General features: G+C 37.0%; 1 long non-coding RNA gene across 3 annotated transcripts in view; it reads left to right on the top strand.

Annotated features, from left to right (window-relative positions):
* LOC147583283 (uncharacterized) overlaps window positions 1-23,847 on the top strand; it is an 87,883-nt gene extending 64,036 nt beyond the window's left edge. For 2 of the 3 annotated variants that reach the window (XR_015243018.1, XR_015243023.1), the window contains 2 exons: window positions 9,920-10,338; window positions 23,751-23,847. This is a non-coding gene — a long non-coding RNA (uncharacterized LOC147583283). Of the gene's footprint in view, window positions 1-9,919; window positions 10,339-11,094; window positions 11,346-23,750 lie in introns of those variants that run through there. The other variant, XR_015243029.1, reaches the window with a different exon arrangement.
* Window positions 23,848-24,122: the final 275 nt, after the last annotated feature.

Genomic DNA, 24,122 nt, shown 5'->3' with positions numbered 1-24,122 from the left:
TAGACCCCAGGTGCACTATTTTCTCTCAAAGGTCTTTGGGGAATTCTATTGTGAGTAAACAGGCATTTACTATAAACGATATTCCTAGTTTATATTTAGCTTTTGCACAAGATGGATTCCATGTCATCTTTTCCTTCATTAAAAAAGAAAATGATCCTTTTTAAACCTTACTTTTAAAAATATTTTGTCTCTATGTTCAATATTTAGTTGTTCTCGTATGGAACTTGTGTTTCTTTATAAAGGAATATTTTTCTAATTTATCGATATAAGCAGGAATCCTTTTCTGCTTTTCATGATGTTACCTCTGTGTAATATTAAAATATGCAAAATCATTTTAACCAAAGATTCTAGAATAATGTTGGTTTTCTTCAGTCAGTGTTTTCCAATCTGTTCAGCAATGTTACTGGGATACTGATCAGAATGTTTATTAAATCAGTAAACACATGCCTCATATGACCCTTTAAAACTGATTTTATCCTACCATAGGCAAAGAGCATTACTTTTACATTTCCTATGCCATAAAATGTATTTACACAACACTAATCTATATAATTGCACATATTATATCAAAAAATATATGCTTTCTCTACCTAGGTACTAAAAAAAGTTTACTTCCAAATGTTTCACTACTAGTCTTTTATGAACATTTGCTGACTATATATTTTTTATAGAGAAAGATACAGGAATAGTTATCCTCTGTAGTAGTTTCCTGTTGACACAACAACAAATTACCAAAAATTTGGTGAAATCTTTAAAATTGCATCCACATATTATCTTTCAGTTTCAATGGTTTGAAAGTCCAGGGAACGTGTGGCTCAGCTGGTTCTTTGTACTGGGTTTCACAAGGCAATATCAACGGTTGGAAGACTGTGTTCCTTCATGGAAGGTTAAGTAATGAATGCACTTCCAAACTCACTTAGGTTTGGCAGATTCCGTTCCACTGGCGATGTTTTACTTTTCGTCGAAATTCCATAATGTCTGACATTAGAAAATGGCTGGATTCTCCTACCTGCTGTGAAAAACTCTACTATACACTTATGAACTAACTAGTAAGAAAAGGCAAATAACACATTGAAATTATTATTAATATACTTTTGATCTTATGGATCCCCTGAATGGGGCTCCGGGTTCCCTAAGAGTCTGAAGAAAATACTTTGAAAAGCATTATTCTAGAGGACCAATAGAAAAAAAAATATTATTTAATAGAGTGACAAGTAAGGAGGAGGATCATACAAAGTGTACATTTTTAACTAAGTACCCAGATTATCATGTTATGGAGGGCGTCATTCTCAACATAAAATGGTCCTTCCCAATTCTGGGCAAGAGAAGAAAGGACGATAATAAACTGAAGCATGTATTTTAATTTATGTTAGAGTAAACCTAGTGAATTCTAATTTCGTAACAAGTATTTGTGTGTGGAAATGTATCGAGGTCTTATTTCCTTGATTTTTACCAACCTATTCTTAGGTGTCTGACCTGTAGTTTGGAGATGGTGATGATCTTAGGCTTTCAAACTTGTTTAAAACTACTCTCTCTGACTAAAATTCATTATGGCAGGAGTCAGATTTTCCATTAGTGGCTGGTGTAAGCTGCCACCTACCTTCTATTTGAAATAAGTTGTCCATGATTTTCTTTGATGAAGCTTAAGAACATTTCTTTGCAAAAACAGAGGAAAATTATTGAGCGGCTGGACATGATATTTTTAGTGGATGTGTCCTTCAAATAATTTTCTTCATGATTACTGATAAACTGTTCTCTGCCTTCAGCTCAATTAGTTAAAGTTCTGTTAGAGTATTTAGTTCCTAAATATGATTACCTAAATCCTAAGCGAGGGAAAAGGAATAAAGAATACAATGCCTATATACATTTCATTTCAATGTTTTTCCACTCAGATCACTAGCGTTTCACAATTTATTTTATTTTTACCTATAATAGAGTGTCTTGTGAATTTTTTATTTACCTAACCTCAGAATTCTGTGCTTTCCTGAATGCTTTATAAACTAGAAAATTAGGAATTGCCTAGCATCTTTTGTGAATTATTAAAAAAAAATTGTTGCTCTCATTCAGAGCAGATGGGAAAAGAGCAACTCATTAGGAAATGTGCACAGAAATAGCACATGATGTTGGACAAAATATGTTCCAGAAAGTAAAGACAATCAATTACTCTTTTGATGTTACATTTAACTCCTTCTCCATTCATTTTCATTGATTCATCAGTCATTTACTTATTTTTAATAGCTCTTATATACTAACAGCTCCAGGTCGGGCACTAGGCTGGGCACTGAGATTATATCTGTGAGGAGACATACCATTAGGTCTTGCTAACTTTACCCTGAAGAGAGAATTCCAAGCTGGTTGTGTGCAACTTAAATCTAGTCTAAAGACATTCTAAAACAGAGTATTTTATTTTTATTACCTTTTTGAAAGCTTTTTTAAAAGCAGTTTTAGTTTTATAGCAATATTGAGAGAAAGGTAGAGATTTCCCCTGCCACAGAACATGCATGGCCTCCACCATTATTACATTTCCCACCACAGTGACACATTTGTTACAGATGATGAATCTACACTGACACATCATTGTACCCAAAGTCCATAGTTTACATTACCATTAAATCTTAAAGTGGTACATTCTATGGGTTTGGACAACTGTATAATTTCATATATCCACTCTTATAGTATCATAGAGAGTAGTTTCACTACCCTAAAGATCCTCTGTGCTCTGCCTATTCATCCCTCCCCCTCTCCCCACCCTAATCCCTGGTGAGCACTGTTCTTTTTACTGTCTTTTCCAGAATATCACACAGTCGGAATCACATAGTATGTAGTCTTTTCAGATTGGCTTCTTTACTTACTAATATACACTGAGACTTCTTCCATGTTCTTTCAGGGCTTGATTGCTCATTTCTATTTAGCACTGAATAATACTTCATTGTTTAAATATACCATAATTTATTTATTTATTCATCTACTGAGAGATATCTTGGTTGCTCCAAGTTTTAGCAGTGATGAATAAAGTTACTATCAACATCTATGTACAGGCTTTTGTGTGGACATAAGTCTTCAACTCCTTTAAATAAATATCAAGTAACACGACTGCTGAATTGTATAGTATGAGTATCTTAAAAAACCACCAAACTGTCTTCCAAAGTGGTTGTGCCATTTTACACTCCCACCAACAGTGAATAAGAGTTCCTGTTATTCCACATCCACGCCATCATTTGGTGTTGTCAATATTCCAGATTTTAGCCATTTTAATAGGAGTGTAGTGGTTTTTCATTATACTTTGAATTTGCATTTTCCTGATGATACATGATGTATAGAGCATCTTTTGATATTTATATGCATATGAATATTTCCTTTGCTGAGGTGTCTGTTAAGGTCTTTGGCATATTATTTAATTAGGTTTCTGTTTTCTGATTGTTGACATTTAAGAGTTCTTTGTATATTTTGGAGAACAGTCCTCTATCAGATAGATGTCTTTTGCAAATATATTCTTCCAGTAGGTGGCTTGTCTTTTTATTCTTTTGACATTGTCTTTCAAAAAGCAGAAGTCTTTAATTTTAAGGAATTCTAGCTTACCAATTTTTCTTTCAAGGATTGTACTTTTGCCATTGTATCAAAAGTCATCATGAAGCCCAAAGTCAAGCAGATATTCTCTTACAGTTTTGCATTTTACATTTAGGTCTGTGATCCATTTTAAGTTACTTTTTGTGAAGGGTGTAAGGTTTATATCCAGATAGATTTTTCTTTCTTTTCTTTCTTTTGTTTTTAAATATGAATTCCATTTGTGTCAGAACCATTTGTCAAAAATACTTACCTTTGCTCCATTATACTGCTTTTGCTTCTTTGTCAAAGGTAAGCTGATTATATTTAGATAGGACTACTTTGGGGTCTCACTCAATTCCATTGATCCATTTGTCTATTTTTTTCACCAAAACCACCCAGTCTTGATTACTATAACTTCATAGTAATCTTGAAGTAGGGTAGTTTCAGTCTTACAACTTCATTCTTCTTCAAACTTATGTTGGCTGTTCTGGGTCTTTTGCCTCTCCATATAAAATTTAGAATCAGTTTGTTGGTATCCAAAAAAGTTGCTTGCTAGGATTTTGGATTTTGACTGGGAATGCATTGAATCTATAGATCGAATAGGTCAAAGAAAGAACTAACATCTTGACAATACTGAGAATTCACTACGCAGGGTTTTTTTGTTTGTTTGTTTTGAATAAGTATTTGTCGATGGGCATACACATTCCCTTTCACTTAAAGTGTCTTCTCTGGGGTCACCTGGGTGGTTCAGTTGGTTAAGTCTCCAACTCTTGATTTCAGCTCAGGTCATGATCTCACAGTTCGTGAGTTTGAGCCCCACATCGGACTCCATACTGACAACGTGGAGCCTGCTCTCTCTCTCTCTCTCTCTCTCTCTCTCTCTGCCTCTCTTATAAATAAATAAATAAATAAATAAATAAATAAATAAATAAATAAATAAATAAACAAAGTGTGTTCTCTGGATCAGCAGCATTGGCATCATCCAGGAGCTTGTTAGAAATGCAGAATCTCCTACCCCACAACAGATCTATTGAATTAGAATCTGAATTTCAAAAAATTCCCCCAAATCATTTGTATGTTAAATTTGAGAAGCACTAGATTAGGTCAGCATGAGCTTATGACCCTTTTGTCACTGGCCCAGACATGTATCTGACCCTCAATTCACACAGTACTTTAGTTGGTGAAGTAAATACATTATAGAAAGGTGTCTTTAGCTGTTTGCATTGTACGGGGGCAGGTGTGCAAACAAAAAATGCAAAGGGAAAGACACAAATTTTGTGGGAGCATTGTCTAGGGAGACACAAATTCTTCGGTGAGAGAAACAGTTGGAAAAGATTTCATAGATGTGGCATTTGAGCTAGAACTATAAGAATAGAAAGAAGCATGAAAGCATTTCCTGGGCAAGGCCAGAGAAACATGACAGATCATGGAGTATTTGGAGAATACCAATCATTATAATAAAAGTGGGTCTTAGCCTGAACAGCAGGCTGAATAGGATGAAGTAGCCAGAAATAAAAGTGAGAGATACAGCTTAAGATCCTATCAATGTATGCTAGGCTAACAAGAAAGTTACAGGAAAAGTTTGTAAACAGACCAGTGGCATCATATTGGAACTCTGAATCAAATGAATAGAAGGAGGAATGTTAACTTCGTGGATAATTAATATTATGCAGTGTATAAAGCAATATACTGAATACTTTGACAACACTGAAAACTCTTTTACATAGAGAAGATACACAGCAAGGTTTAGAGCTTAGTTTAGATTATACGATGTGTTAGTTTACAGCTTCAACTCCCCAGTTGCCAACTCCCTGTTGCCAAGCATGAAATATTAGGGAGGACCCAGGACTGTCCACATCCAGTTTCAATACTATAACATAATTGATCATTTCACTTCATGTTCCCTTCTTCTTGAGAAAGCCACACACCTATTTAGATGCAGTATTTAAAATACTATCCCATTTTGGCTTGAACTTACTTGTGGAATTCTCAAATTCAGAGTCAGTACTCTGCATTACGCTATGTGTGTAAAATCTACTAATAATAGAAATATGATATGACAGAGGGATGATACATTGATCTTATTAGATAATATTCCCAAGAATCAGTTATATAGTCATTTAGGAAGATTTTCAGGGTTTATGATATTCTGGGAATACATACATTTTTAAAAACTCAAAACTTGGGGCACCTGGGTGGCTCAGTCATTTGAGCGTCCGACTTTGGCTCAGTTCATGATTTCATGGTTCGTGAGTTCGCACACCATACTGGGCTTGAGGCTGTCAGCCAGTCACAGCAAAGCCTGCTTTGGATCCTCTGTCCTCCTCTGCTTGCCCCTCCTCCACTTGTGCCCTTCCCGCCCCCAAAAATATTCCAAGTGCGCATCTATTGGAGGCCTGACACTGAGTTAGTCCTTTTTACATAAATCGTTTTTATGAACCTTAAGATTCTACTGCACAAAGCAAAACTACAGTGAGGCATCACATTATACCTGTCAGAATGGCAAAAGTAAAAAAGATAAGAAATAACAGTGTTGATGAGGACATAAAGAAAAGGGAACCTTCATGCACTGCTGGTATGAACGTAAATTGGTTCAGACACTGTGAAAAACAGTATGAAGGTCCATCAAAAAGGTAAAAATAGAAATATCATATGACTTAATAATTTCACTATTGTATATTTACACCCTCTCCCCAAGAAGAACACTATTTCAAAAAGATATGTGCACTCCTATGTTTATTGCAGCATTATTTACAATAGCCAAGATATGGAAACAATATGCGTCCAAGGATGGATGAATGGAAGATATGGTATGGACACACACACACACACACACACACACACACAGACACACACACGCAAAGGAATATTATGCAGTCATAAAAAAGGATGAGACTGTGTCACTTGTGACAACATGGATGGACCTAGAGGGTATTACGCTAAAGGAAGTATGTCTGACTGAGAAAGACAAATATCGTATGATTTCACTCATACGTTGAATCTAAGACCAAAACAAACAAATGAATACACAAACAAAAAACAGAATCAGACTTATAGTATTAACACAGAAACTGATGGTTGCCAGAGGGGTGGGAAATAAAGGGATGGGCAAAATGAGTAAACAGGAGTAGAAGATACAGGCTTCCAATTATGGAATGAATAAACCATGAGGATAAAAGGCACAGCACAGGGAAACGTAGTCAATGAGATTGTAATAGCACTGTGTGTTGACAGACAGTAGCTACACCTTGGGGAACATGGCATAATTATTGAGGAGTTGAGTCACTATGTTGTACCCCTGCAACTAGTGTAACATTGTGTGTCGACTACATTCCAATAAAAGTTTGGAAGGAAAAAAAGACTTTGCTGTAAAGAAGATTTTGTCAAATCCATTTTCATGTTTCAGGAAAATAAGACTCAAAGATATTTCGCTTCTGCTCAAAAATAAATAAAGTTCACGGCTGATATGTCTGAAATGTTATGACAATGATGTATAGCTAACCTCCAGTCCTATTTCTGTCTCCCACTGGAAATAATATCAAACTCCATTGCTTAGACTCTATTGCAGTAAGGGGTGGCATATGAATGGCTTCTCATCACTGAATGCCAGTGGAAATGACACACAGAACCTCTAAAGGCAGCTTGTAAATTCTGGAATCTCCATTCATATTTCCCTTCCACTAGGTGATTTTTGACTCCCAAGCTGACTTTAGAAGGCATTAGTTGAAGGTGATAACACCTTCCATAACCTGCAACCTTATAGGACTTGCATGGAAATACACTCTCTCACCCCTTTCTTGGTCAGCAACATCAGATTGGATTTTATAGCAACAAAAGTAAACAAACACACTTTCATAATAGAAAGTCGCTGAGATTCCAAGAGTTCTGTCTTATGTCAACAATCATCACCCTGCCTTGAACTGCTCATAAGAAGTCCTGAACCGTGGAGGTGTGGTTGGGAGACTGAAGTTGTTAGAGAACAATCTGTGAGCAACATATTGGGTCCAATGCTGGAACAAAATTTGAAAGAGGCCAATGAACATCAATGATGAAGGCAACGAGATCTTGTAGGATCCTGAAATTGGTTTTTCTTTTGCCCAGGGCTCATCTAATTGATAGGGTTATGAGGATTTACACAAGTTATTGTATCTTTATACCAATAAGATTATGTTCTTAGAGTGAGAAGAAGGTTCTGAATTACTACAAATTAGTGAATCCCTCCTACTGGTAATATAATGAGTTTCTGTGTACTTTGTTATTTTGCAAAACGTGCAAAATCGCTATATGAAATTTTAGATGCTGTGTATGTGAATTAGTATTCCAAGACGTCTCAAGACAGTTGATTCAGCTCTGAATCCTCTGCCAGATTTAAGATTCTAGTTTCATACACTCATGTGCCTAAAATGTTTAAAGCAAAGCAACAGCAAAATGAAAGAAAGCAACCATCTTTAGTCTACAAAATATAAATGAGGAGATTGAAGTTTCCTTGAAAGAAAGATGTGAGTAACATTCAATAATAAAGCAAGTTCCCCTTTGCCTGTTCTCATTCTCAGAATCCTGTTTGTTCCCCCTCACCTTCTTCACTACATATATGCTCTTGTATTAAGTTTAAGGCTTCAAAAAACCCTGCTTATTTTAATAATATTTACCACTAGAGGGCATTTTCCTCCCATCTTAAACTCTTCGTCCCTGTCTTTTTTTTTTTTTTTTTAAACTGGAGGTACTGAGTATACTTTATTAACTTGCAAAGATAAAATATTTCAGATCAATAAATTAACTTAAATTATTAAGAACATATATTCTTTATGGCACATAGTGTAAGCATCCAGATTCTATAGTTAAACTAGCTGGAAATTAAAACATTGATCCAACAACCTGTTTTCCAGTTTAGATTATGTGTCACTATATCAATACACTCACATACATACATATATAGGGCTTTGTAAACCATTTAAATGATATAAGATAAACATAGTGGCCACAAACCATGCCTCTTATTGTATTTTAGTTATCTAAACGTGTATTTGAAAAGATTTGTTAAAAGAAAGATGATTTTTAGTTAGGTTAAAAAATGAAGTCTTTTTCCATCGAAGAGGACAAAGTAAATGGTCACAGCAAAGCTGTCTCATGGCTTGAGTTGCTGTTTGCATTCTCATGGAAGCCCACTCCACGGTGGAGTCACCCTGCTAGATGTTCACGAGGGAACACCATTGTGTTCCTCACCCGCGGAAGGTAAGGTGAGGAAGCAGGATTGGGCAAAGACTGAATTCAAATCCTTCACAGGATGGCAGAAGTCAGTCCTGTCCAATGCTCTGGAGCTAAGAATGGTCCATTAGATTTGTCCAGAGTTAGGCTGAAATGGCCCGTCTTTGTATTCCTTATCCACCAATTGTTGGATGTGGACCGTGGAGGGGACTAGAGCAGTTAAAGAGTCAGTATGTGCAGCTGAGGAATTCCTAAAGAGGTTAAAGGTCAAATACGGGCTAAGTCCTTCTGGGAAGGGAGATCTGGGAAGTGCTTGGCTATGTCTATCACAGCTTAGTTCTATGGAGAATTTATACGAACTTCTGATTAAGTGGGGGCTCTGGAATCGGTAAGTGTAGCCGGGAACAAAAATGCATTTTGTAGACCAAGTAGTATTTTTTCAATGTAGTGATTAAAAAATAGTAATAACATATCAGTGTTTAGCGCATACTGTTAAAATTACAGGTCAGAAATTGAGAGAAAAATGTGAAGTTCCTTTGCATACGTGAGTGGTGTTTTACTTGGAACAAAGAATTTATTTAAGTAATTCAACATGAGGAACGCCTGAGTGGCTCAGTTGGTTAGGCGTCTGACTTCGGCTCAGGTCGTGATCTCATGGGTTTGTGTGTTCGAGCCTATGAGTCCACGTTGGGGCTTGGGATTCTCTCTCTCCTTCCATCTCTGCCCCTCCCCCGCTTGCACTCTCTTTCTCAAAATAAGTAAACTTAAAAATACGAAAAAAAATCAACATTAATAAAGCTATTACACTTGCTCTAATTGAAAATATTGATATTAATGTCCTTGAGTAGAGAAAATTATGTTTGACTTGCCAAGAATTTCCAGATAATTGCATAGATAACTTACCAGAAGGCATTTACAAGAACATATAAATAACAAGTTAGGAAAAGAAAACTTAACAGTAAAATTAGAACTTTTCTGTCAAAAGACATCTCTTTGTCCTTTTTCCCCCTTATACACACTTTACTTTTTAGAGTGCATTTTTCCTTTATTTTATGAAATTGAGAATGGAATGAAATCCTGAGAAATAAATGATATTTTCAACAATTTCTGTAAGTCAGCTTCAAATAACTGAATTCTCTTTGTTGACTTTGTTGACTTTGTTCACCAGGAAAGCCTTCTGTACGTTCGTGATCTCAGCTACCAGAAGATGGCACTCTTGTTCCTCAGCAGTGAACCTGGAGGCATTGAAGCTGTCAGGAGTATCAGTCACCTATCTCTCCATGAAAGAAATATAATAAAGAAGGCGCCTTCACCCTGTTTATCTGAACCGATTGAGATTCTTTATGTGCAGGTGCAACTAATCCTTTCAAGATGTAATGAAGCTCAATAAATCCTCCTTCTGCAATATCTTCACTAGTCTTTGGAACTGATTTTGCTTTTTGTGAGAGGCCAAGTGCAGAATGGCTTCGCACAATGCCGTGTGTTTAAGCAATAAGGAGACTGCCTCATTGTCTTGTGTCAAGCTGCCTGGGATGCAATTTCCTTTTTCCTGTTCTCAAAATTAGCTGATGAGAGCAAGTTCCCCAGGTGAGCATAAGTTCTCCAGGTTTCTTTTTTTTTCCCCCTGAAAAGTAGGTGACCAAAGAATCATGCCTTCACTAGCTGTTATTCTCAACTTTATGTGCTAGCAAATTCACATGGTCACAATATATGATCCTATATCTCCATCACTGCTTCTTATTAGTAGAACAAAGTACTTCCCTCCTATTCATTTTCCTTTTAGTGATTTGTAAATAATGAAGTTATACATTGGAAATGTTCAGAATTATCATAAACATTAAGATCACTAGCATGCAAATGTATATATACATGTATGTATATGTACACTTACATTTTATATATATGCCTGTGTGTGTGTGTGTGTGTGTGTGTGAGTGTGTGTGTGTGTGTAATTAATTTCTTTGTTTACTTATGTAATACACAACACCTTGCCTTTTGGACTTGATAGCCAGTAACCATCGTTTCAAGCTAGCATTTTTTTTTTTTTTTTGTCATTTTGTAAGAAATTTCAAATAAGGTGTGGTTAATAAGAAATACTACTGCTATTTAGCTATGTGCTTCTGTGAGAAGTTGTGTAGATAACAAACAGGACTTTTCTGAGTTATTCATAGCTTGGGAGAATTACAGTAATATCGACGGATAAGCTATGGGTCTCACCCCTTCACTCTCGGTTTTGAAAACCAGTAGCTGGCAATGAGAGTGAATAAAAAGCCAATGCAGAGGAGGCCTGCTACTCAGGACAATTATTTCGTGCTGATATTTCCTTCTTTCTGTATTCTTCAGGTTTTCCACTGCCGTTTCATTGGTACTAAAACATGCTACTGTGACCCAGCTGAGTGAGACGTCAGAATGACATGGTGTGCCTACCCCAAGTTTTCCCCTCTGTGACCGTATGCAAGTTGTTGAAGGACTAAGCAAACAAAATACATTTCTCCAAAAAAACAAACAGGTCTTTTAAAATCCTCAGTCAGATTGAGTCCATTTCCAGCTTCTTTTAAGATCTTTCAACATTTTCAAGTTGCGTTTAAAATTAAAATCCAGGGGCGCCTGGGTGGCGCAGTCGGTTAAGCGTCCGACTTCAGCCAGGTCATGATCTCGCGGTCCGTGAGTTCGAGCCCCGCGTCAGGCTCTGGGCTGATGGCTGGGAGGCTGGAGCCTGTTTCCGATTCTGTGTCTCCCTCTCTCTGACCCTCCCCCGTTCATGCTCTGTCTCTCTCTGTCCCAAAAATAAATAAATTAAAAAAAAATAAAAATAAAATTAAAATCCACATAAATCCTTATGTCACATGCATTTTGAATTTCTCTTTAATCGGTCTCCTACCCTTCTACCCACAGCCAATTGAACTCCAGGGGCACCAGCCTAACTTTGTTTCCTGGAATACAGCATGCTTGTTACAGCCTTAGTATCTTTACTGTAGCCATTTCTTCTGAGCATTCTTAGTGCTCATTTTTTTGTTTTGTTTGTTTTGTGGCTAGCTCTTTATTTTCATTCAGATCCCAGAATCAATGTCATTCATTGACTTTCTATCATTCCATTCTCTTTTTAATTCTTCATCACTGCTGTATTAGTTTCCTAGGACCACCATTTTAAACAAATTATCGCAAACTAGATATTCTGTTCTGGAGACCAGAAGTCCGAAGCCGAGCTGCTACAGGGGCTATGTTTTCTACAGATGTTCCAGTGGGAGCCTCCTGCCTTTCGTCTTCTAGCGTCTAGTGCCTTCTCACATTCTTTGTCTTGTGGAAGCACCACTCAATCTTGGCCTCTTTCCATCTTCATAGAGAGACTTTGTGTCTCTCTGTATCTCCTCCTCTTCTTATAGGGATGATGGTCATTTGATTCAGGGCCACTGCAATCCAGTATGACTTCTGCAAAAGTCCAATCCAAACAAGTTCTCATTTCTGAGGTTCTGGTTAGACATGGATTTGGAGGGACACTGTTAAACCCACTGTACTCACTATTTGATATTTTTCTTGATTATGTATTGATTTCTTTATTGTTCTCTTCATCCCATCCACCAGTAGAATGCCAGCTCCCTGACACAAGAAACATTATCTGTCTATCTATCTATCTATCTATATATACAATGGGAATTTACTAAATTTTTAACAAGTAAATGAAGAAGCAATGATTGCAATCTTTGTAGCTGAGGCTCTCAAACACATGCCATTTGAGGCATATCACTAATTCCTCTTGTTCTGATTCCAGGCAAAATGAAAATCTCCCTCTGCATGCTTTCTCTGTCATTCACAGTTTCTGATTGTAAATTAATAAGTTGTCCATCTGCTTTCCATATTGTATTTTGCAGTCTGGAGTCAGTATCCCCGAGTATATCGGTTCTTGAAATGTGGCAGATCACGTTTCTGAGTATGTAAGGACCAGACATTGGAACTTGCTGAATACAAGAAGGGAATTCTATTTTATGTGGCCTTTGTTTGGTTAATCTTTAGGATATCCCTGGAGATACTCTAACCCAACACAGCCTGTCTTTATTCAAACCTCTCTCTCTCCCAATAAAAGTCAGTGGTAATAGAGGAAAACTGGCAGAAGATAAAGATAATATCAGAAATTCTATAAAAACCTTTGAATATCAAAATAGGCACCAAAGAAGCAATCCTTCCTTTGACTGTATGAGAGTATATAGGTGTTTTAAATTCCTATCACAGAAGATTTCATGTTTAGCTGCACATTAATAGCACGTGGGAGCTTTTAAAAATTCTGATCCCCAGGTAGGACCCTGGACCAAATACATGATAATATCTGACACTCAAATACTGAGGTCTCAACATTCTTTGAAGAGATTCCAGTGCAACAGTGGTTGAGTATCACTGCTCTCTTTGATCTGGTTTCTCTGATTGCTGTTTCTTTTTCATGGGGGTGATTCTCCAAAGATGCCCTGTGGTCTATCAAAGAGTTCTTATCTGTAGTTCAGCTTCTCTTTCAGGTGTTTAGCTCTTTTAGATTCTGAAGTCTATCTGAGGGCAGAATGCTCAAACTACAACTGGCCTTTCTACTACTCACAGTTTTCAATGATTCTGGCAGAGAGGCAAGACTAACCTCAGAAAGAAATGTTTCTGCTCTTCTGTTCTGGACTTTCTGCCTCCCCCACCCCCACCTCCCGCTGCTTTTCTCCAGCATTGCCAGCCACCTAGAACATCATCTTTTTTTCCAACCCCGGAAGACAAACACCAATACTATAACTTGTCTTGGTGAAGAGAGATGTGTCATGTGGGATGGGGCAGAGGGGTGGCAAATGGGCTCATTAGGCTAGCAGATAGACTATTCCTTTTGTGGGACCTCAATTAATCCTACTAATGTTACTTTAGCTCCCTCTCACTCCAGGAACCCCTCATGGAATTTCTCAGGCTTCAGTCCTATTATGTTTTAAAAACCCTACTCTGCCAAAGTTTGATAAGCTGACATTCTTCTACTTGATCAAAGTTTGTCTCTTTGCAGTCTATCAGAAATAGCTGATCTTGGGGTACCTGGGTGGCTCAGTCAGCTATGTGTCCAACTCCTAATTTGGCTCAGGTCATGATCTCATGTTTCGTGAGTTCAAGCCCCATATCCAACTCTGTGCTGACGTTGTGCTGTCTGCTTGGGATTCTCTCTCTCTCTCTCTCTCTCTGCCCCTCCGCTACTCTATTTCTCTCAAAATAAAAAAAAATAACTTGGGGCACCTGAGTGGCTCAGTCAGTTGAGCATCTGATTCTAGATTTCAGCTCCAGTCATGATCTCACAGTTTGTGAGTTTGAGCACCACATTGGGCTCTACACTGACAGCATGGAGCCTGCTTAGGATTCTCTATATTTCTCTCTCTCCCTCTCTCTCTGCCCCTCTCCCACGCTCTCTCACTCCATCAAAAATAAATGAACATTAGGGGCGCCTGGGTGGCTCGGTCGGTTAAGCGTCCGACTTCGGCTCAGGTCATGATCTCGCGGTCCGTGAGTTCGAGCCCCGCGTCAGGCTCTGTGCAGACAGCTCAGAGCCTGGAGCCTGTTTCAGATTCTGTGTCTCCCTCTCTCTCTGCCCCTCCCCTGTTCATGCTCTGTCTCTCTCTGTCTCAAAAATAAATAAACGTTAAAAAAAAATAAATGAACATTTAAAAAAAAATAACTGACCTTCTGGAACTTTGCTTCCCATTTCTGCACATGCTCTTCATTTATTCAATTAAAAAATATATGTGTGTGTGTGTGTGTGTGTGTGTGTGTGTGTGTGTGTGTGTGTTTGCAGTTCTAGGGTATAATGTAGGGAAGAAAAATATAACTGTGTTCAATATGCCTTTCTGTCCAATGCTATAGTATAATATCAAGTTATTTACACTTGCTACTATGCCATATATATACAAACACATACATACACACACATTTTTCATTCATACTCAAAGATGGCACTATTGATTCTAATATACTTGTTAAGAAAATTTAACATGTGTCTGGTAGTACTTTAACTTTAAATAAATCAATTAAACATGTGTTGAGTACTTACTACTATGTGTCTAGAACCAAACTAGGAGCTACAGATATAAAGATAAATAGGACACGCTTGTTTTCCTCTCAAAAAGCTCACCACCTGGTTAAGATGCCAGTCTGATAAAAATATAGAGTATATCTCTGTATAGATATATAATATAACGAGTACTAGAATAGGAGCATATTTGGGAAGTTTGTCTGAGGATAAGCAAAGATAAAATAAATAAAATGACCTATGCCTTTGAAGGATCAAGATTTTATTTCTGTCATTGTTTTTTTTGGTTTGCACTCATTGTCAGTTTTCCTCGGTATTCTTCACTGGAGATCAGGGCCTGTCTTACTGGGAGGACAGTGGTGCTTTGGTTAAGGCTTCACGGTTTGAGTCACGTGGCTTCCTATGGTCATGGCTTTCTGAGCACACAACCCTTTCTGTTGGTTTTTAATTTTTTATACAACCTGACATTGACTCTGCCTCTTTGTCTTTTGAGCTGTATGAAATCGTTCCTTCAAATATGTCACTGTATCTTAACCAAGTGTCGGACTGAACCACTTGTTGCCATTGTTTTGCTGGAGACAAATCTAGGTGGCAGGTGCATTTCCTCAACACCTTTATTGTATTATTTTCTGCCTGGGGTCACAATATTTGATTTTAGAAATCATCTTGTTACTGCTTTTCTTCATATACACCTGGCCCAAAATAGCTTGAATAGAGTCCCAATTATATAGAACTAGAATGGGTTTTCCTCAGCCAGATCTTAGAGGCTCATACTTGCATTTTCTCATGTGTGGCATAGACATTTCATGCTTCTGGTTTTTTTTTTTTTTTTTTTTTTTCAACGTTTTTATTTATTTTTGGGACAGAGAGAGACAGAGCATGAACGGGGGAGGGGCAGAGAGAGAGGGAGACACAGAATCGGAAACAGGCTCCAGGCTCCGAGCCGTCAGCCCAGAGCCCGACGCGGGGCTCGAACTCACGGACCGCGAGATCGTGACCTGGCTGAAGTCGGACGCTTAACCGACTGCGCCACCCAGGCGCCCCTCATGCTTCTGTTTTTTAAGAAGAGAAATACATGTTAAAAGATGATTAAAATTTAATTATATGGAAGTATTAAGTTGCAGTTTCCTTTTTTACCTATTGGAGAATTTGGGATATTAACTAGCTGGTAGCTTTCAGAAAAGTGGAAATCATTCTGTATAAAATTGTTTTAGGTTGATATGTTTTCCTGACATTTCACATATCTTTATAAAAGTTTTATTTGATATTCTACAATACTTCTGAGATTATTTTCTGCATATTTTTGCATAAATATTTAATATAACTCTCTTTTCCTATTATCTCACTGCATTTAATTTGTTATAAATGTGATCAAGGTAATAAAAACTCTTTAATTAATATAAGGTAGTAATAAAAATTGAGAGGTGGTTGAAATAGTGTGAATTGAAATATTTATCCAGATAGTTTATTCCAGATCGAGCCTTTGCCCCAGTATACCAGAGAGTATATTTTTCATTATATAGCTAACTGAAATGTATACCTGGTTAATGATCAGAGTTGGTTTAGTTAGCAATGAATAAGAAGCACAGAATCTTTAAAGGAAACAAGTGTTAAATGCTTTGGAGAAAAAAAAATTCACCATATTTAAAACAGAATTTTGGGCGCCTGGGTGGCGCAGTCGGTTAAGCGTCCGACTTCAGCCAGGTCACGATCTCGCGGTCCGTGAGTTCGAGCCCCGCGTCGGGCTCTGGGCTGATGGCTCAGAGCCTGGAGCCTGTTTCCGATTCTGTGTCTCCCTCTCTCTCTGCCCCTCCCCTGTTCATGCTCTGTCTCTCTCTGTCCCAAAAAAATAAATAAACGTTAAAAAAAAAAAAAAAAAATTTAAAACAGAATTTTGTTATATCCTAATGGGAAAGTCTTTTTTTTTTAAGTTTGATTTTACTTTTAAAATATTAGGTGCTCTAATAATATATAATTAAGATTAATAGTCTTCTCATTTCAAAAGTAGAGGAATTAAAGTTCTTTTATAAATGTACCTCTCATTTGAAACCACAGTCATTTGGAGAATTTATATAATATCAGCTTTCTCAATTAACGAAGACTTTGGGAAATCAATTCAAATAAGAAAATATAAATATCCAACCTTACTGGGTTTTCAGAGTTAAGAGATAGTGGCAGAAAAGAGTTGCTGTTAAGAAAACATTCCTGAGTAAGTAGATTGTTCACATTTTCCCTTGTTAAGCTATCCCATTTATTCATTGGATTTTATATGACTTCCTTTCCCCTATCCAACCAGGTTTTATTCTCTAATAGCTCATAAGGAAAGTTAGGAAAAAAAGCATACTTTTTCATACTATGTATTCTAACAAGTAAGACCTTAAAGGCTAAAGAAATAAACGTTGGGTGCTGGTTTAATTAATCAGTATTTGCAAGTATACTTATTCACCTGTTTATTTTGGTTCTCCAACAGTTTATTTGGTTCTTCTCTACAGTGAAGGATTTTAATTGTGTGATTTATGACACCTACTATCTTTTAATAAAACAGGCGAATTTAGTAAATGAACTAAATTCATGTATGGAATCTACACATGTCAAACACTTTGACTCCATGTAATTACAACCTCAAATAGCATTAGTTAAGTTCTACCAACTGACACTGATTGAAACTATCACAGATTTACAATGCGTCATTTCCCCCCCTGGAGGTTCTTAATTCAGAGAAGGACACATGTTGAGATTCAAACTGAATGGGGCCAGTTCTCCATTAAATGGTTTCCACTTGATTCTGTGGTCATGGAACAAAACTTGTGAGTGAAAGCTCTCACATGGTTGGACAACAGGAATCAATTTAAATAGAAGGATGTGAAGGGTCAGTGAGCTGAGAATTTATATTATGATAGCATATGGTAGAGTTTGTCCCATATTAAAGGATTTCTGTGTGATATTTCAGTTTTAAGTAAACACACATTAGAGGTGCTCAAAAGTTGCTGAATTAATGACATATAATATTAATATACATAAGGTGTATATTGTAATCAAAGCTTAATTGTTAATGATAATAGAATGGAAGGGATATAGTACAAGAGTGGAGCTATCAAGTAACGTAACTACCAGTTTTCATACGTGTAATGCATTTTATTCCCCCACTTGGTACATCTGCCATTCCCAGTACTTTCACCACCTTAGTTTGTATATTAAAGCCACATGGAAGAGACTAATTTTCATCCACAGCTGGGGAAGTGCCTGGTTAGCCATTATGGCCTTCATACCAGTACTGACCCATGTTCTATTTTATGAAGCTATCACTGTCTCTTGTCAGGCTGATCCAAAGCATTAGCTGAAATCGCTCTTGCTCCTCTGTATATCTTTGTTTTAAGTTATAAATTGTCTTGTACCATCCTTGAAGATGAAGAATGAGTAACAAGTTTTTATTTCATTCTTCACGTGCACTTAGGGCCACCCAATCCCACTTAGCTGTATCTAACCACTAACTTCTTGCCTTCAATTTCCATAACATTTACAATGTGTAACACGTAATTTTGTGCTGACATAAATGAGCATTTTCCATCATTTACTATAGGCAAGGCACTGTGACTTACATATGAAGTACATAACATTTGTAAATCTTTATAAAAACCCACTAGACACCTACTGTTATTTTCAGTTATCAAAGATGACAAGTAGTTTGCTAGTAAATAGCAAAGCCAGGCTTTATCTTTCATTCAGCAAATAGTTCCTAAACACTATGTACAAAACACTGCTTGGTACTAACGAAAATTGTGGGCTACTAGATAACTAGTTACGTACTTGTTTAATGTTTTATTGTCTGTTTCACACATTGAAATGGAAAAGCGCTTACTGTAGGGATTGTGTCTTCTTTTTTTTATCCACTAAACATTCAGCAGCTAGAACCATGCTTGGTTTGATGAGTAGTGCCCATCAAACATTTACTGAATGAACAAATGAGTGAATGAAACATGGTCTCTTGGAGTGATGATATATGTATCAGAGGTACAGAAAGAGATATCATCTGCAGAAAGAATTCCTTGTCCAGCAATACAAGGCCAATCTAAAAAGGGGAACTAATAATTACTTCACAATCTCCTTTTATGCTCATTATATAATTTCACCACAGTTTTTTTTTAAAGTATTAGATTAAATTAAAATTCCTTCAAAATTTTCCAAAATGCTAGAGGCGGAGTACAAAAATCAAACAACGAAAGGGTTTCACAACTCCCTAACAGTTGGGAATTACTGTAGGATGATCTGTAAAAAGATTTTACTTCATGTAAAGAAATCACACAGGAGTGGGTCTCCAGGGAAGAAGGCAGGTGCAGGTTGGCTAAAATTATGGAGTTTTTGTTACTCATGTGGATTCATGTAATGTTACATTCTTCAAGATAATGACACATTGAGATGTCTTTGAATTGAAAAATAAAATGTCAAAAACAAAAGTTGCCAAGAAATTCAGACTGAGACATTTTATGATGTGAAAATAGCCTTTGCAAAATCCCTGGATACTCATATCCTGAGAGGTCTTTACTTGCAAAGTTGACAGACTGTTGATGCTTTCCACCAGTACAAACCCATTCTCAAGATTGAACTCTTCCTGAAATACAGTTTTAAAAGCTGAACACATGTAGCTAAATATAAATTGTGCGTAGCATCAGTTATGTGAAGGATGTGAGTAATCTAAACTGCTAGGATCTTTCCACATAAAAACAAAACAAGTATTAAGGAGGGATTAATAGGTATGAAATCATAAGTTACTAGTAGGCACACTGAAAAACAGAAAGTTACCAAGCTGAAATGTTTATGCCTGAAATTTCAAAAATATTTACACAAAGCATTCTATATGAGTGAATTTGTATAAATATTTCAATTACCATGGAGAAATATTTATGTTAACTTATACATTATAGAGACAGTGATAATTGATATGAAAAGCACCCTATAATCAATGCCTTCCACTACTTGTCCATTTTTTTGTGTAATGGGGCTAAGAATACTGAATCTCCCTGAGAGAAGGGAGTTTTTCCAGAATTACTTCTGAGATTCTTTCTAGACAATGTGATCTATCAATTGCTATAGTACGTACCCCTCATGTTCTCTGAAAATGTTCATCACTTTCTATCACATGTTTCAGTTTCAACTCCTATCTCTACTTAAGGGTTTTAATCTCCTAGAAGTCAGATTTAACCTCTTGTGTGCAGAACAAAGTAAGGACTTAATAAATAATTTCTGAATGAATTAATGAGATGTATCAATCTCTACTGGTCTTCCTGAACCTAGGGTCAATTCCACAACACGTGTTTCATTGTTAATTTTTACATATTCTAAGATAGATGATTGTCTGTCATAATGGATTTGTTTCTGATTGATAAAGCCTAAGTTAACAAAGAGTATGGTGATGGTATGAATGCGTTATAGTATATAGGATGATTTTTTTTAAGTGGGTTCAGATTGTAACCATAGTACAAGAGCCTAAGTATCCACAATTGTAGGCAGAGATGAAAAGGTTTCTCAGGGAGAGAGTGAAGGTAAAATGAGGTTCATAGGCAGGCATAAGAGGCAGTAATCTGGATGATACAATTTGAGGCAGACACTTTCAGCCTCCCAAATACTTCTCATTTAATATTTGATGATACTATCACTTAGATTTTTAAAATTCTCTCAGTTATAGCAATTATTTTCTTTATGTTCATATGTACAAACTGGGAGGTCGTTAGAGACACATTTTTTAATCTTTTTGGAACAGTCCTATATTTGTAGTAGATCCTAAGGGACTTACTTGGTTTACTTTCTTTCCTTTGGCATCCATGGGACGGGTTTGAAGAAAGACTTGGAGGCCTATTTTCATCTCCTCCTTTAAAAAATGCACTCTAAGAAGTAAATGAGAATAATGCATTTGAATACTCTCACATTAGACAGAAGAAAGACTCTGGCACAAACCTTCCCCTTGTCTGAAGTCTGTCAGGGTTTATATTAACTCTTAAAAGGGATTAAGGGAATCTAAAAAAGCAGTGTAGACATATTGCTTCTGTTGTTCAATTATAATGGGACATGCCAGGAACTAGACTGTGTCAGGAATAGAAAGGCAGGGGCACTGGAGGAATTGGGAGGGCACCAACAGTGGTACCAGGGACCACTGTGATTTCCTAGAGCACATATCTAGTGTTGGGGATGTAAGTGTCAGCAGAGATGGACTCAAAAGAGTACACACAACAGTGTCATAGTCAGCTTGAGATGGGTACAGGTCTATAGTCATAGAGGCTTGGAGTTGGGTTGGATGTAGAAGAGCAGCAGGACCTGAAAATGGGTTGCAGCAGGGTCTCTGGACAGAACTTGGAGGGCCAGGCTTTCCAGGAAGAATTGACAACCGTGAGGTGCCATATTGCATTTTATTTTTCCAAATGAGTTGCCTGTGACTTTTGTGACAAAGGTAGGGTTATTGGGTTTCTTCCCACTGGACTGTATATTCCTAGTGAAAGAAGGGCTATATTCCATTCTATTGGCAAACGATGTATGAAATGCAAAGATGAGGAAGGTGGGTAGGTGCTTGAGACGTAAAGACTGTAGATTCTCCACAAGTAATTTTAGCTTTGAATTTAAGGTTTCTAAATGGTAGCTGATTTCAAATTTGAATAAATGGAGAGAGGGCTCTCATGTTTGAATTAGTTAAAAGACACACACACACACACACACACACACACACGCACACACACACACAAGCACATGCACACAGCTCTTTAAGAACACAGATAAAACAAACCAAGATTTGAAAACCTGTATTTCCAGCTAAATAAGAAGCTTCCTGAACCAATCCCCTCATTTTTGAGATTAAGCCCAACAAAAATTCTCTTCCTTCTAGCATCAGTGTAACTCTCCTTTTGAAAATTCAGACTTCCTAAAGGAAGGAAGGAAATGTTGGTTACCCTTCCACTTTCTTTCCTACTTCTCTCCCTACTTCCACTTTCTGGTATGTCCTCTGACCTCTCAAGCACACACAGATCTTTTGTTTTGCCCTGGAGAGACATCCTTCCTCTCTGAAAGTGGTCAGAGTTCTCCTGCCCCTGTCCTCTGCCCTTGTCCTACATGGTCCTCTCTTCAGCCCCAGAATGGAAAGTGTCATTCTTCCGCCATGATGAACAATTTTCTTTTTTTTTTTTTTTTCATGATGAACAATTTTCTAACACTTCTGACCACTTAAAGCCTTGGCCATTTTACATAACGATTATAAGTTATAAGCCACTGGCCACTACTCTGGGGGTCAGCACAGGAACTGACCAGGAAAGGAATATGGATTCTCCAGTGTACCTGGTCACCAAAATAGCTCTCAAAGGCTAATTGGTCCTTAAAGAAACTGTCACAAATATACATCAAGACAACACATTGGTACTGGAGACCCAAGAATGGAGTGGATTACTTACTATCAATAGAGTTTGGGATTTTTAATATCTCTAGCATTGGGTTTGGGTTAATGACATAGCTGTTAATGCTATATGAGATTTTATCCTAGGGCTGCCCTTTTACGTTAAAAATATAAAAATATAACTTGATATTAAGTCATATGAAGAAACTGATACTCAATGGTACAAAAGTAATTATTTCGTGACTCAAGGACAGTAAACTAGCACCTCTTTGGTAGTGACTCTACTCTGTCCTTACAACTTCTCAATTAGTGTAGACTGTCTGCTAAGGAAACATTCTTGTACCTCAAACTGCCCCAGACTCTCATTCCCAGTGCTCCCAATTTATCCTTTTTCCCCAAGAAAAATTTAGGAGTCTGTGTTACACATTAGCAAATCAGCAGTATTTTAAAATGATTTACAGAGAGCTTAAGAGAAAACTCACTTTTCAAATTCCATGGCTGGAAACTCCCTTGAGCTTTAATTTAAAGTCCTCACTTCCTGAAATCTCATTGACAGAAAACATCCAGTACTTCAGTTATAAATGTTTTTTTTGGAAGTGACTTGTAATAGGCCCACATTTTGCTGCTAATCAATCAACTATTTGCATAGAGACAATAGCATAGACACTTTTTCTTTTCTCAAGGACACATATTCTGGTTGATAACAACGTACAGATCTGTGACAATGGTGAGTCTAACAAGAAGTTCATGTGCTGCTTTACACAGATAGTATCTGTTGCTTTGACATGCAACAGTGAGCGCAACATAAATAACTCCTCTACAGTCATACTTGAATTTGCCAGGAAAGATTCTTGGGGTGAATTTAACATTATAAAAACATTTGTATTGTACAACTAATGGTAGACACTGGTAATTTTTGCTGGCAGTGAACTGGTAAAGCTGCTGAAACCTTTGTAAATATCATCTGGTACTTAAACAATGCACACATGGATTTTATTTATGATGCTTTTCAATAACCCTGAACTTAGGGATCAGTTGGTTGTAGTGTAAAAAGCAGTAGTAGACCACCCAGGATGAAGTAAAAAATAAATCTTAGAAATATATGGCACGTACACATGAATGCATTGTTAATGGTGGTCGTGCTTTTAAGCGTTGGCTCTACACATTATTAGGATTTAATGGCACCGAAATATTGCAAGGAAATAGCATTTGATGACTGTTTTTGCTAAATTGCAGGTTTAATTTAAAAACGTCTTTCTGTTGGTAATCTGAGTTGTTCTACTTATACGACATATTTAAATGACCACATTCTCTTCATAGAATTGAAATACTATAAAATTACTGGAAAACAAATGGCTGAGAAACTCAAGCAGTCAATCTCATACTCCTGCCACACTTCAGGAAGCCTACTATTGGAATGTTCCAGGAAAATTAGTATTTTCGTTGTCCTAGGAAACTTAGAGGAAACGGGATGATGATGATAATACCTAAAAAGTATACTCTGTCATTGCACTGCACTCCCTCTATTAAGAATGTTATTTAAAAACTAGATAAAACTACTTATACAGTTGATATTTTCCATATTCTTTTTTATCCAAGAACAAACACAGGAAGCACCACTTTTTAAAATCTGAATAATAGAAGTATCTTCTAAGTGAAATTCTCCCTCCTTCAATCCAGCCAGTATCACTTTGGGTAAGTTACTTAAAACTCTACTTTCAATCAAATATGTAATAGTTGGTCTTCATCAATGGGCTAAGTAATTTTTATCTGATATTCCAGGGCCCACGTGTCTTAGTGTCTCATCTCCACCCCTTGTGCCAACAGACCCTGGAAATAAGTAAGCCTTCTTAGGATTTGGACAGGAGAAAGCCTATGGGGGTGAGTGAAGTCTTGAGAAATTAGCTATGAAATACAGTAAGGCTGATCTAAAGTTGTGCCCTTAATGAAAATGAGATGCAATTCTATAGG

The sequence above is a fragment of the Puma concolor genome, chromosome A2 (genome assembly GCF_028749965.1).
Source record: "Puma concolor isolate L17-30 chromosome A2, mPumCon1.1.hap2, whole genome shotgun sequence".
Lineage (NCBI taxonomy): Eukaryota > Metazoa > Chordata > Mammalia > Carnivora > Felidae > Puma > Puma concolor.
This window is presented reverse-complemented; position numbering and strand designations above follow the sequence as displayed.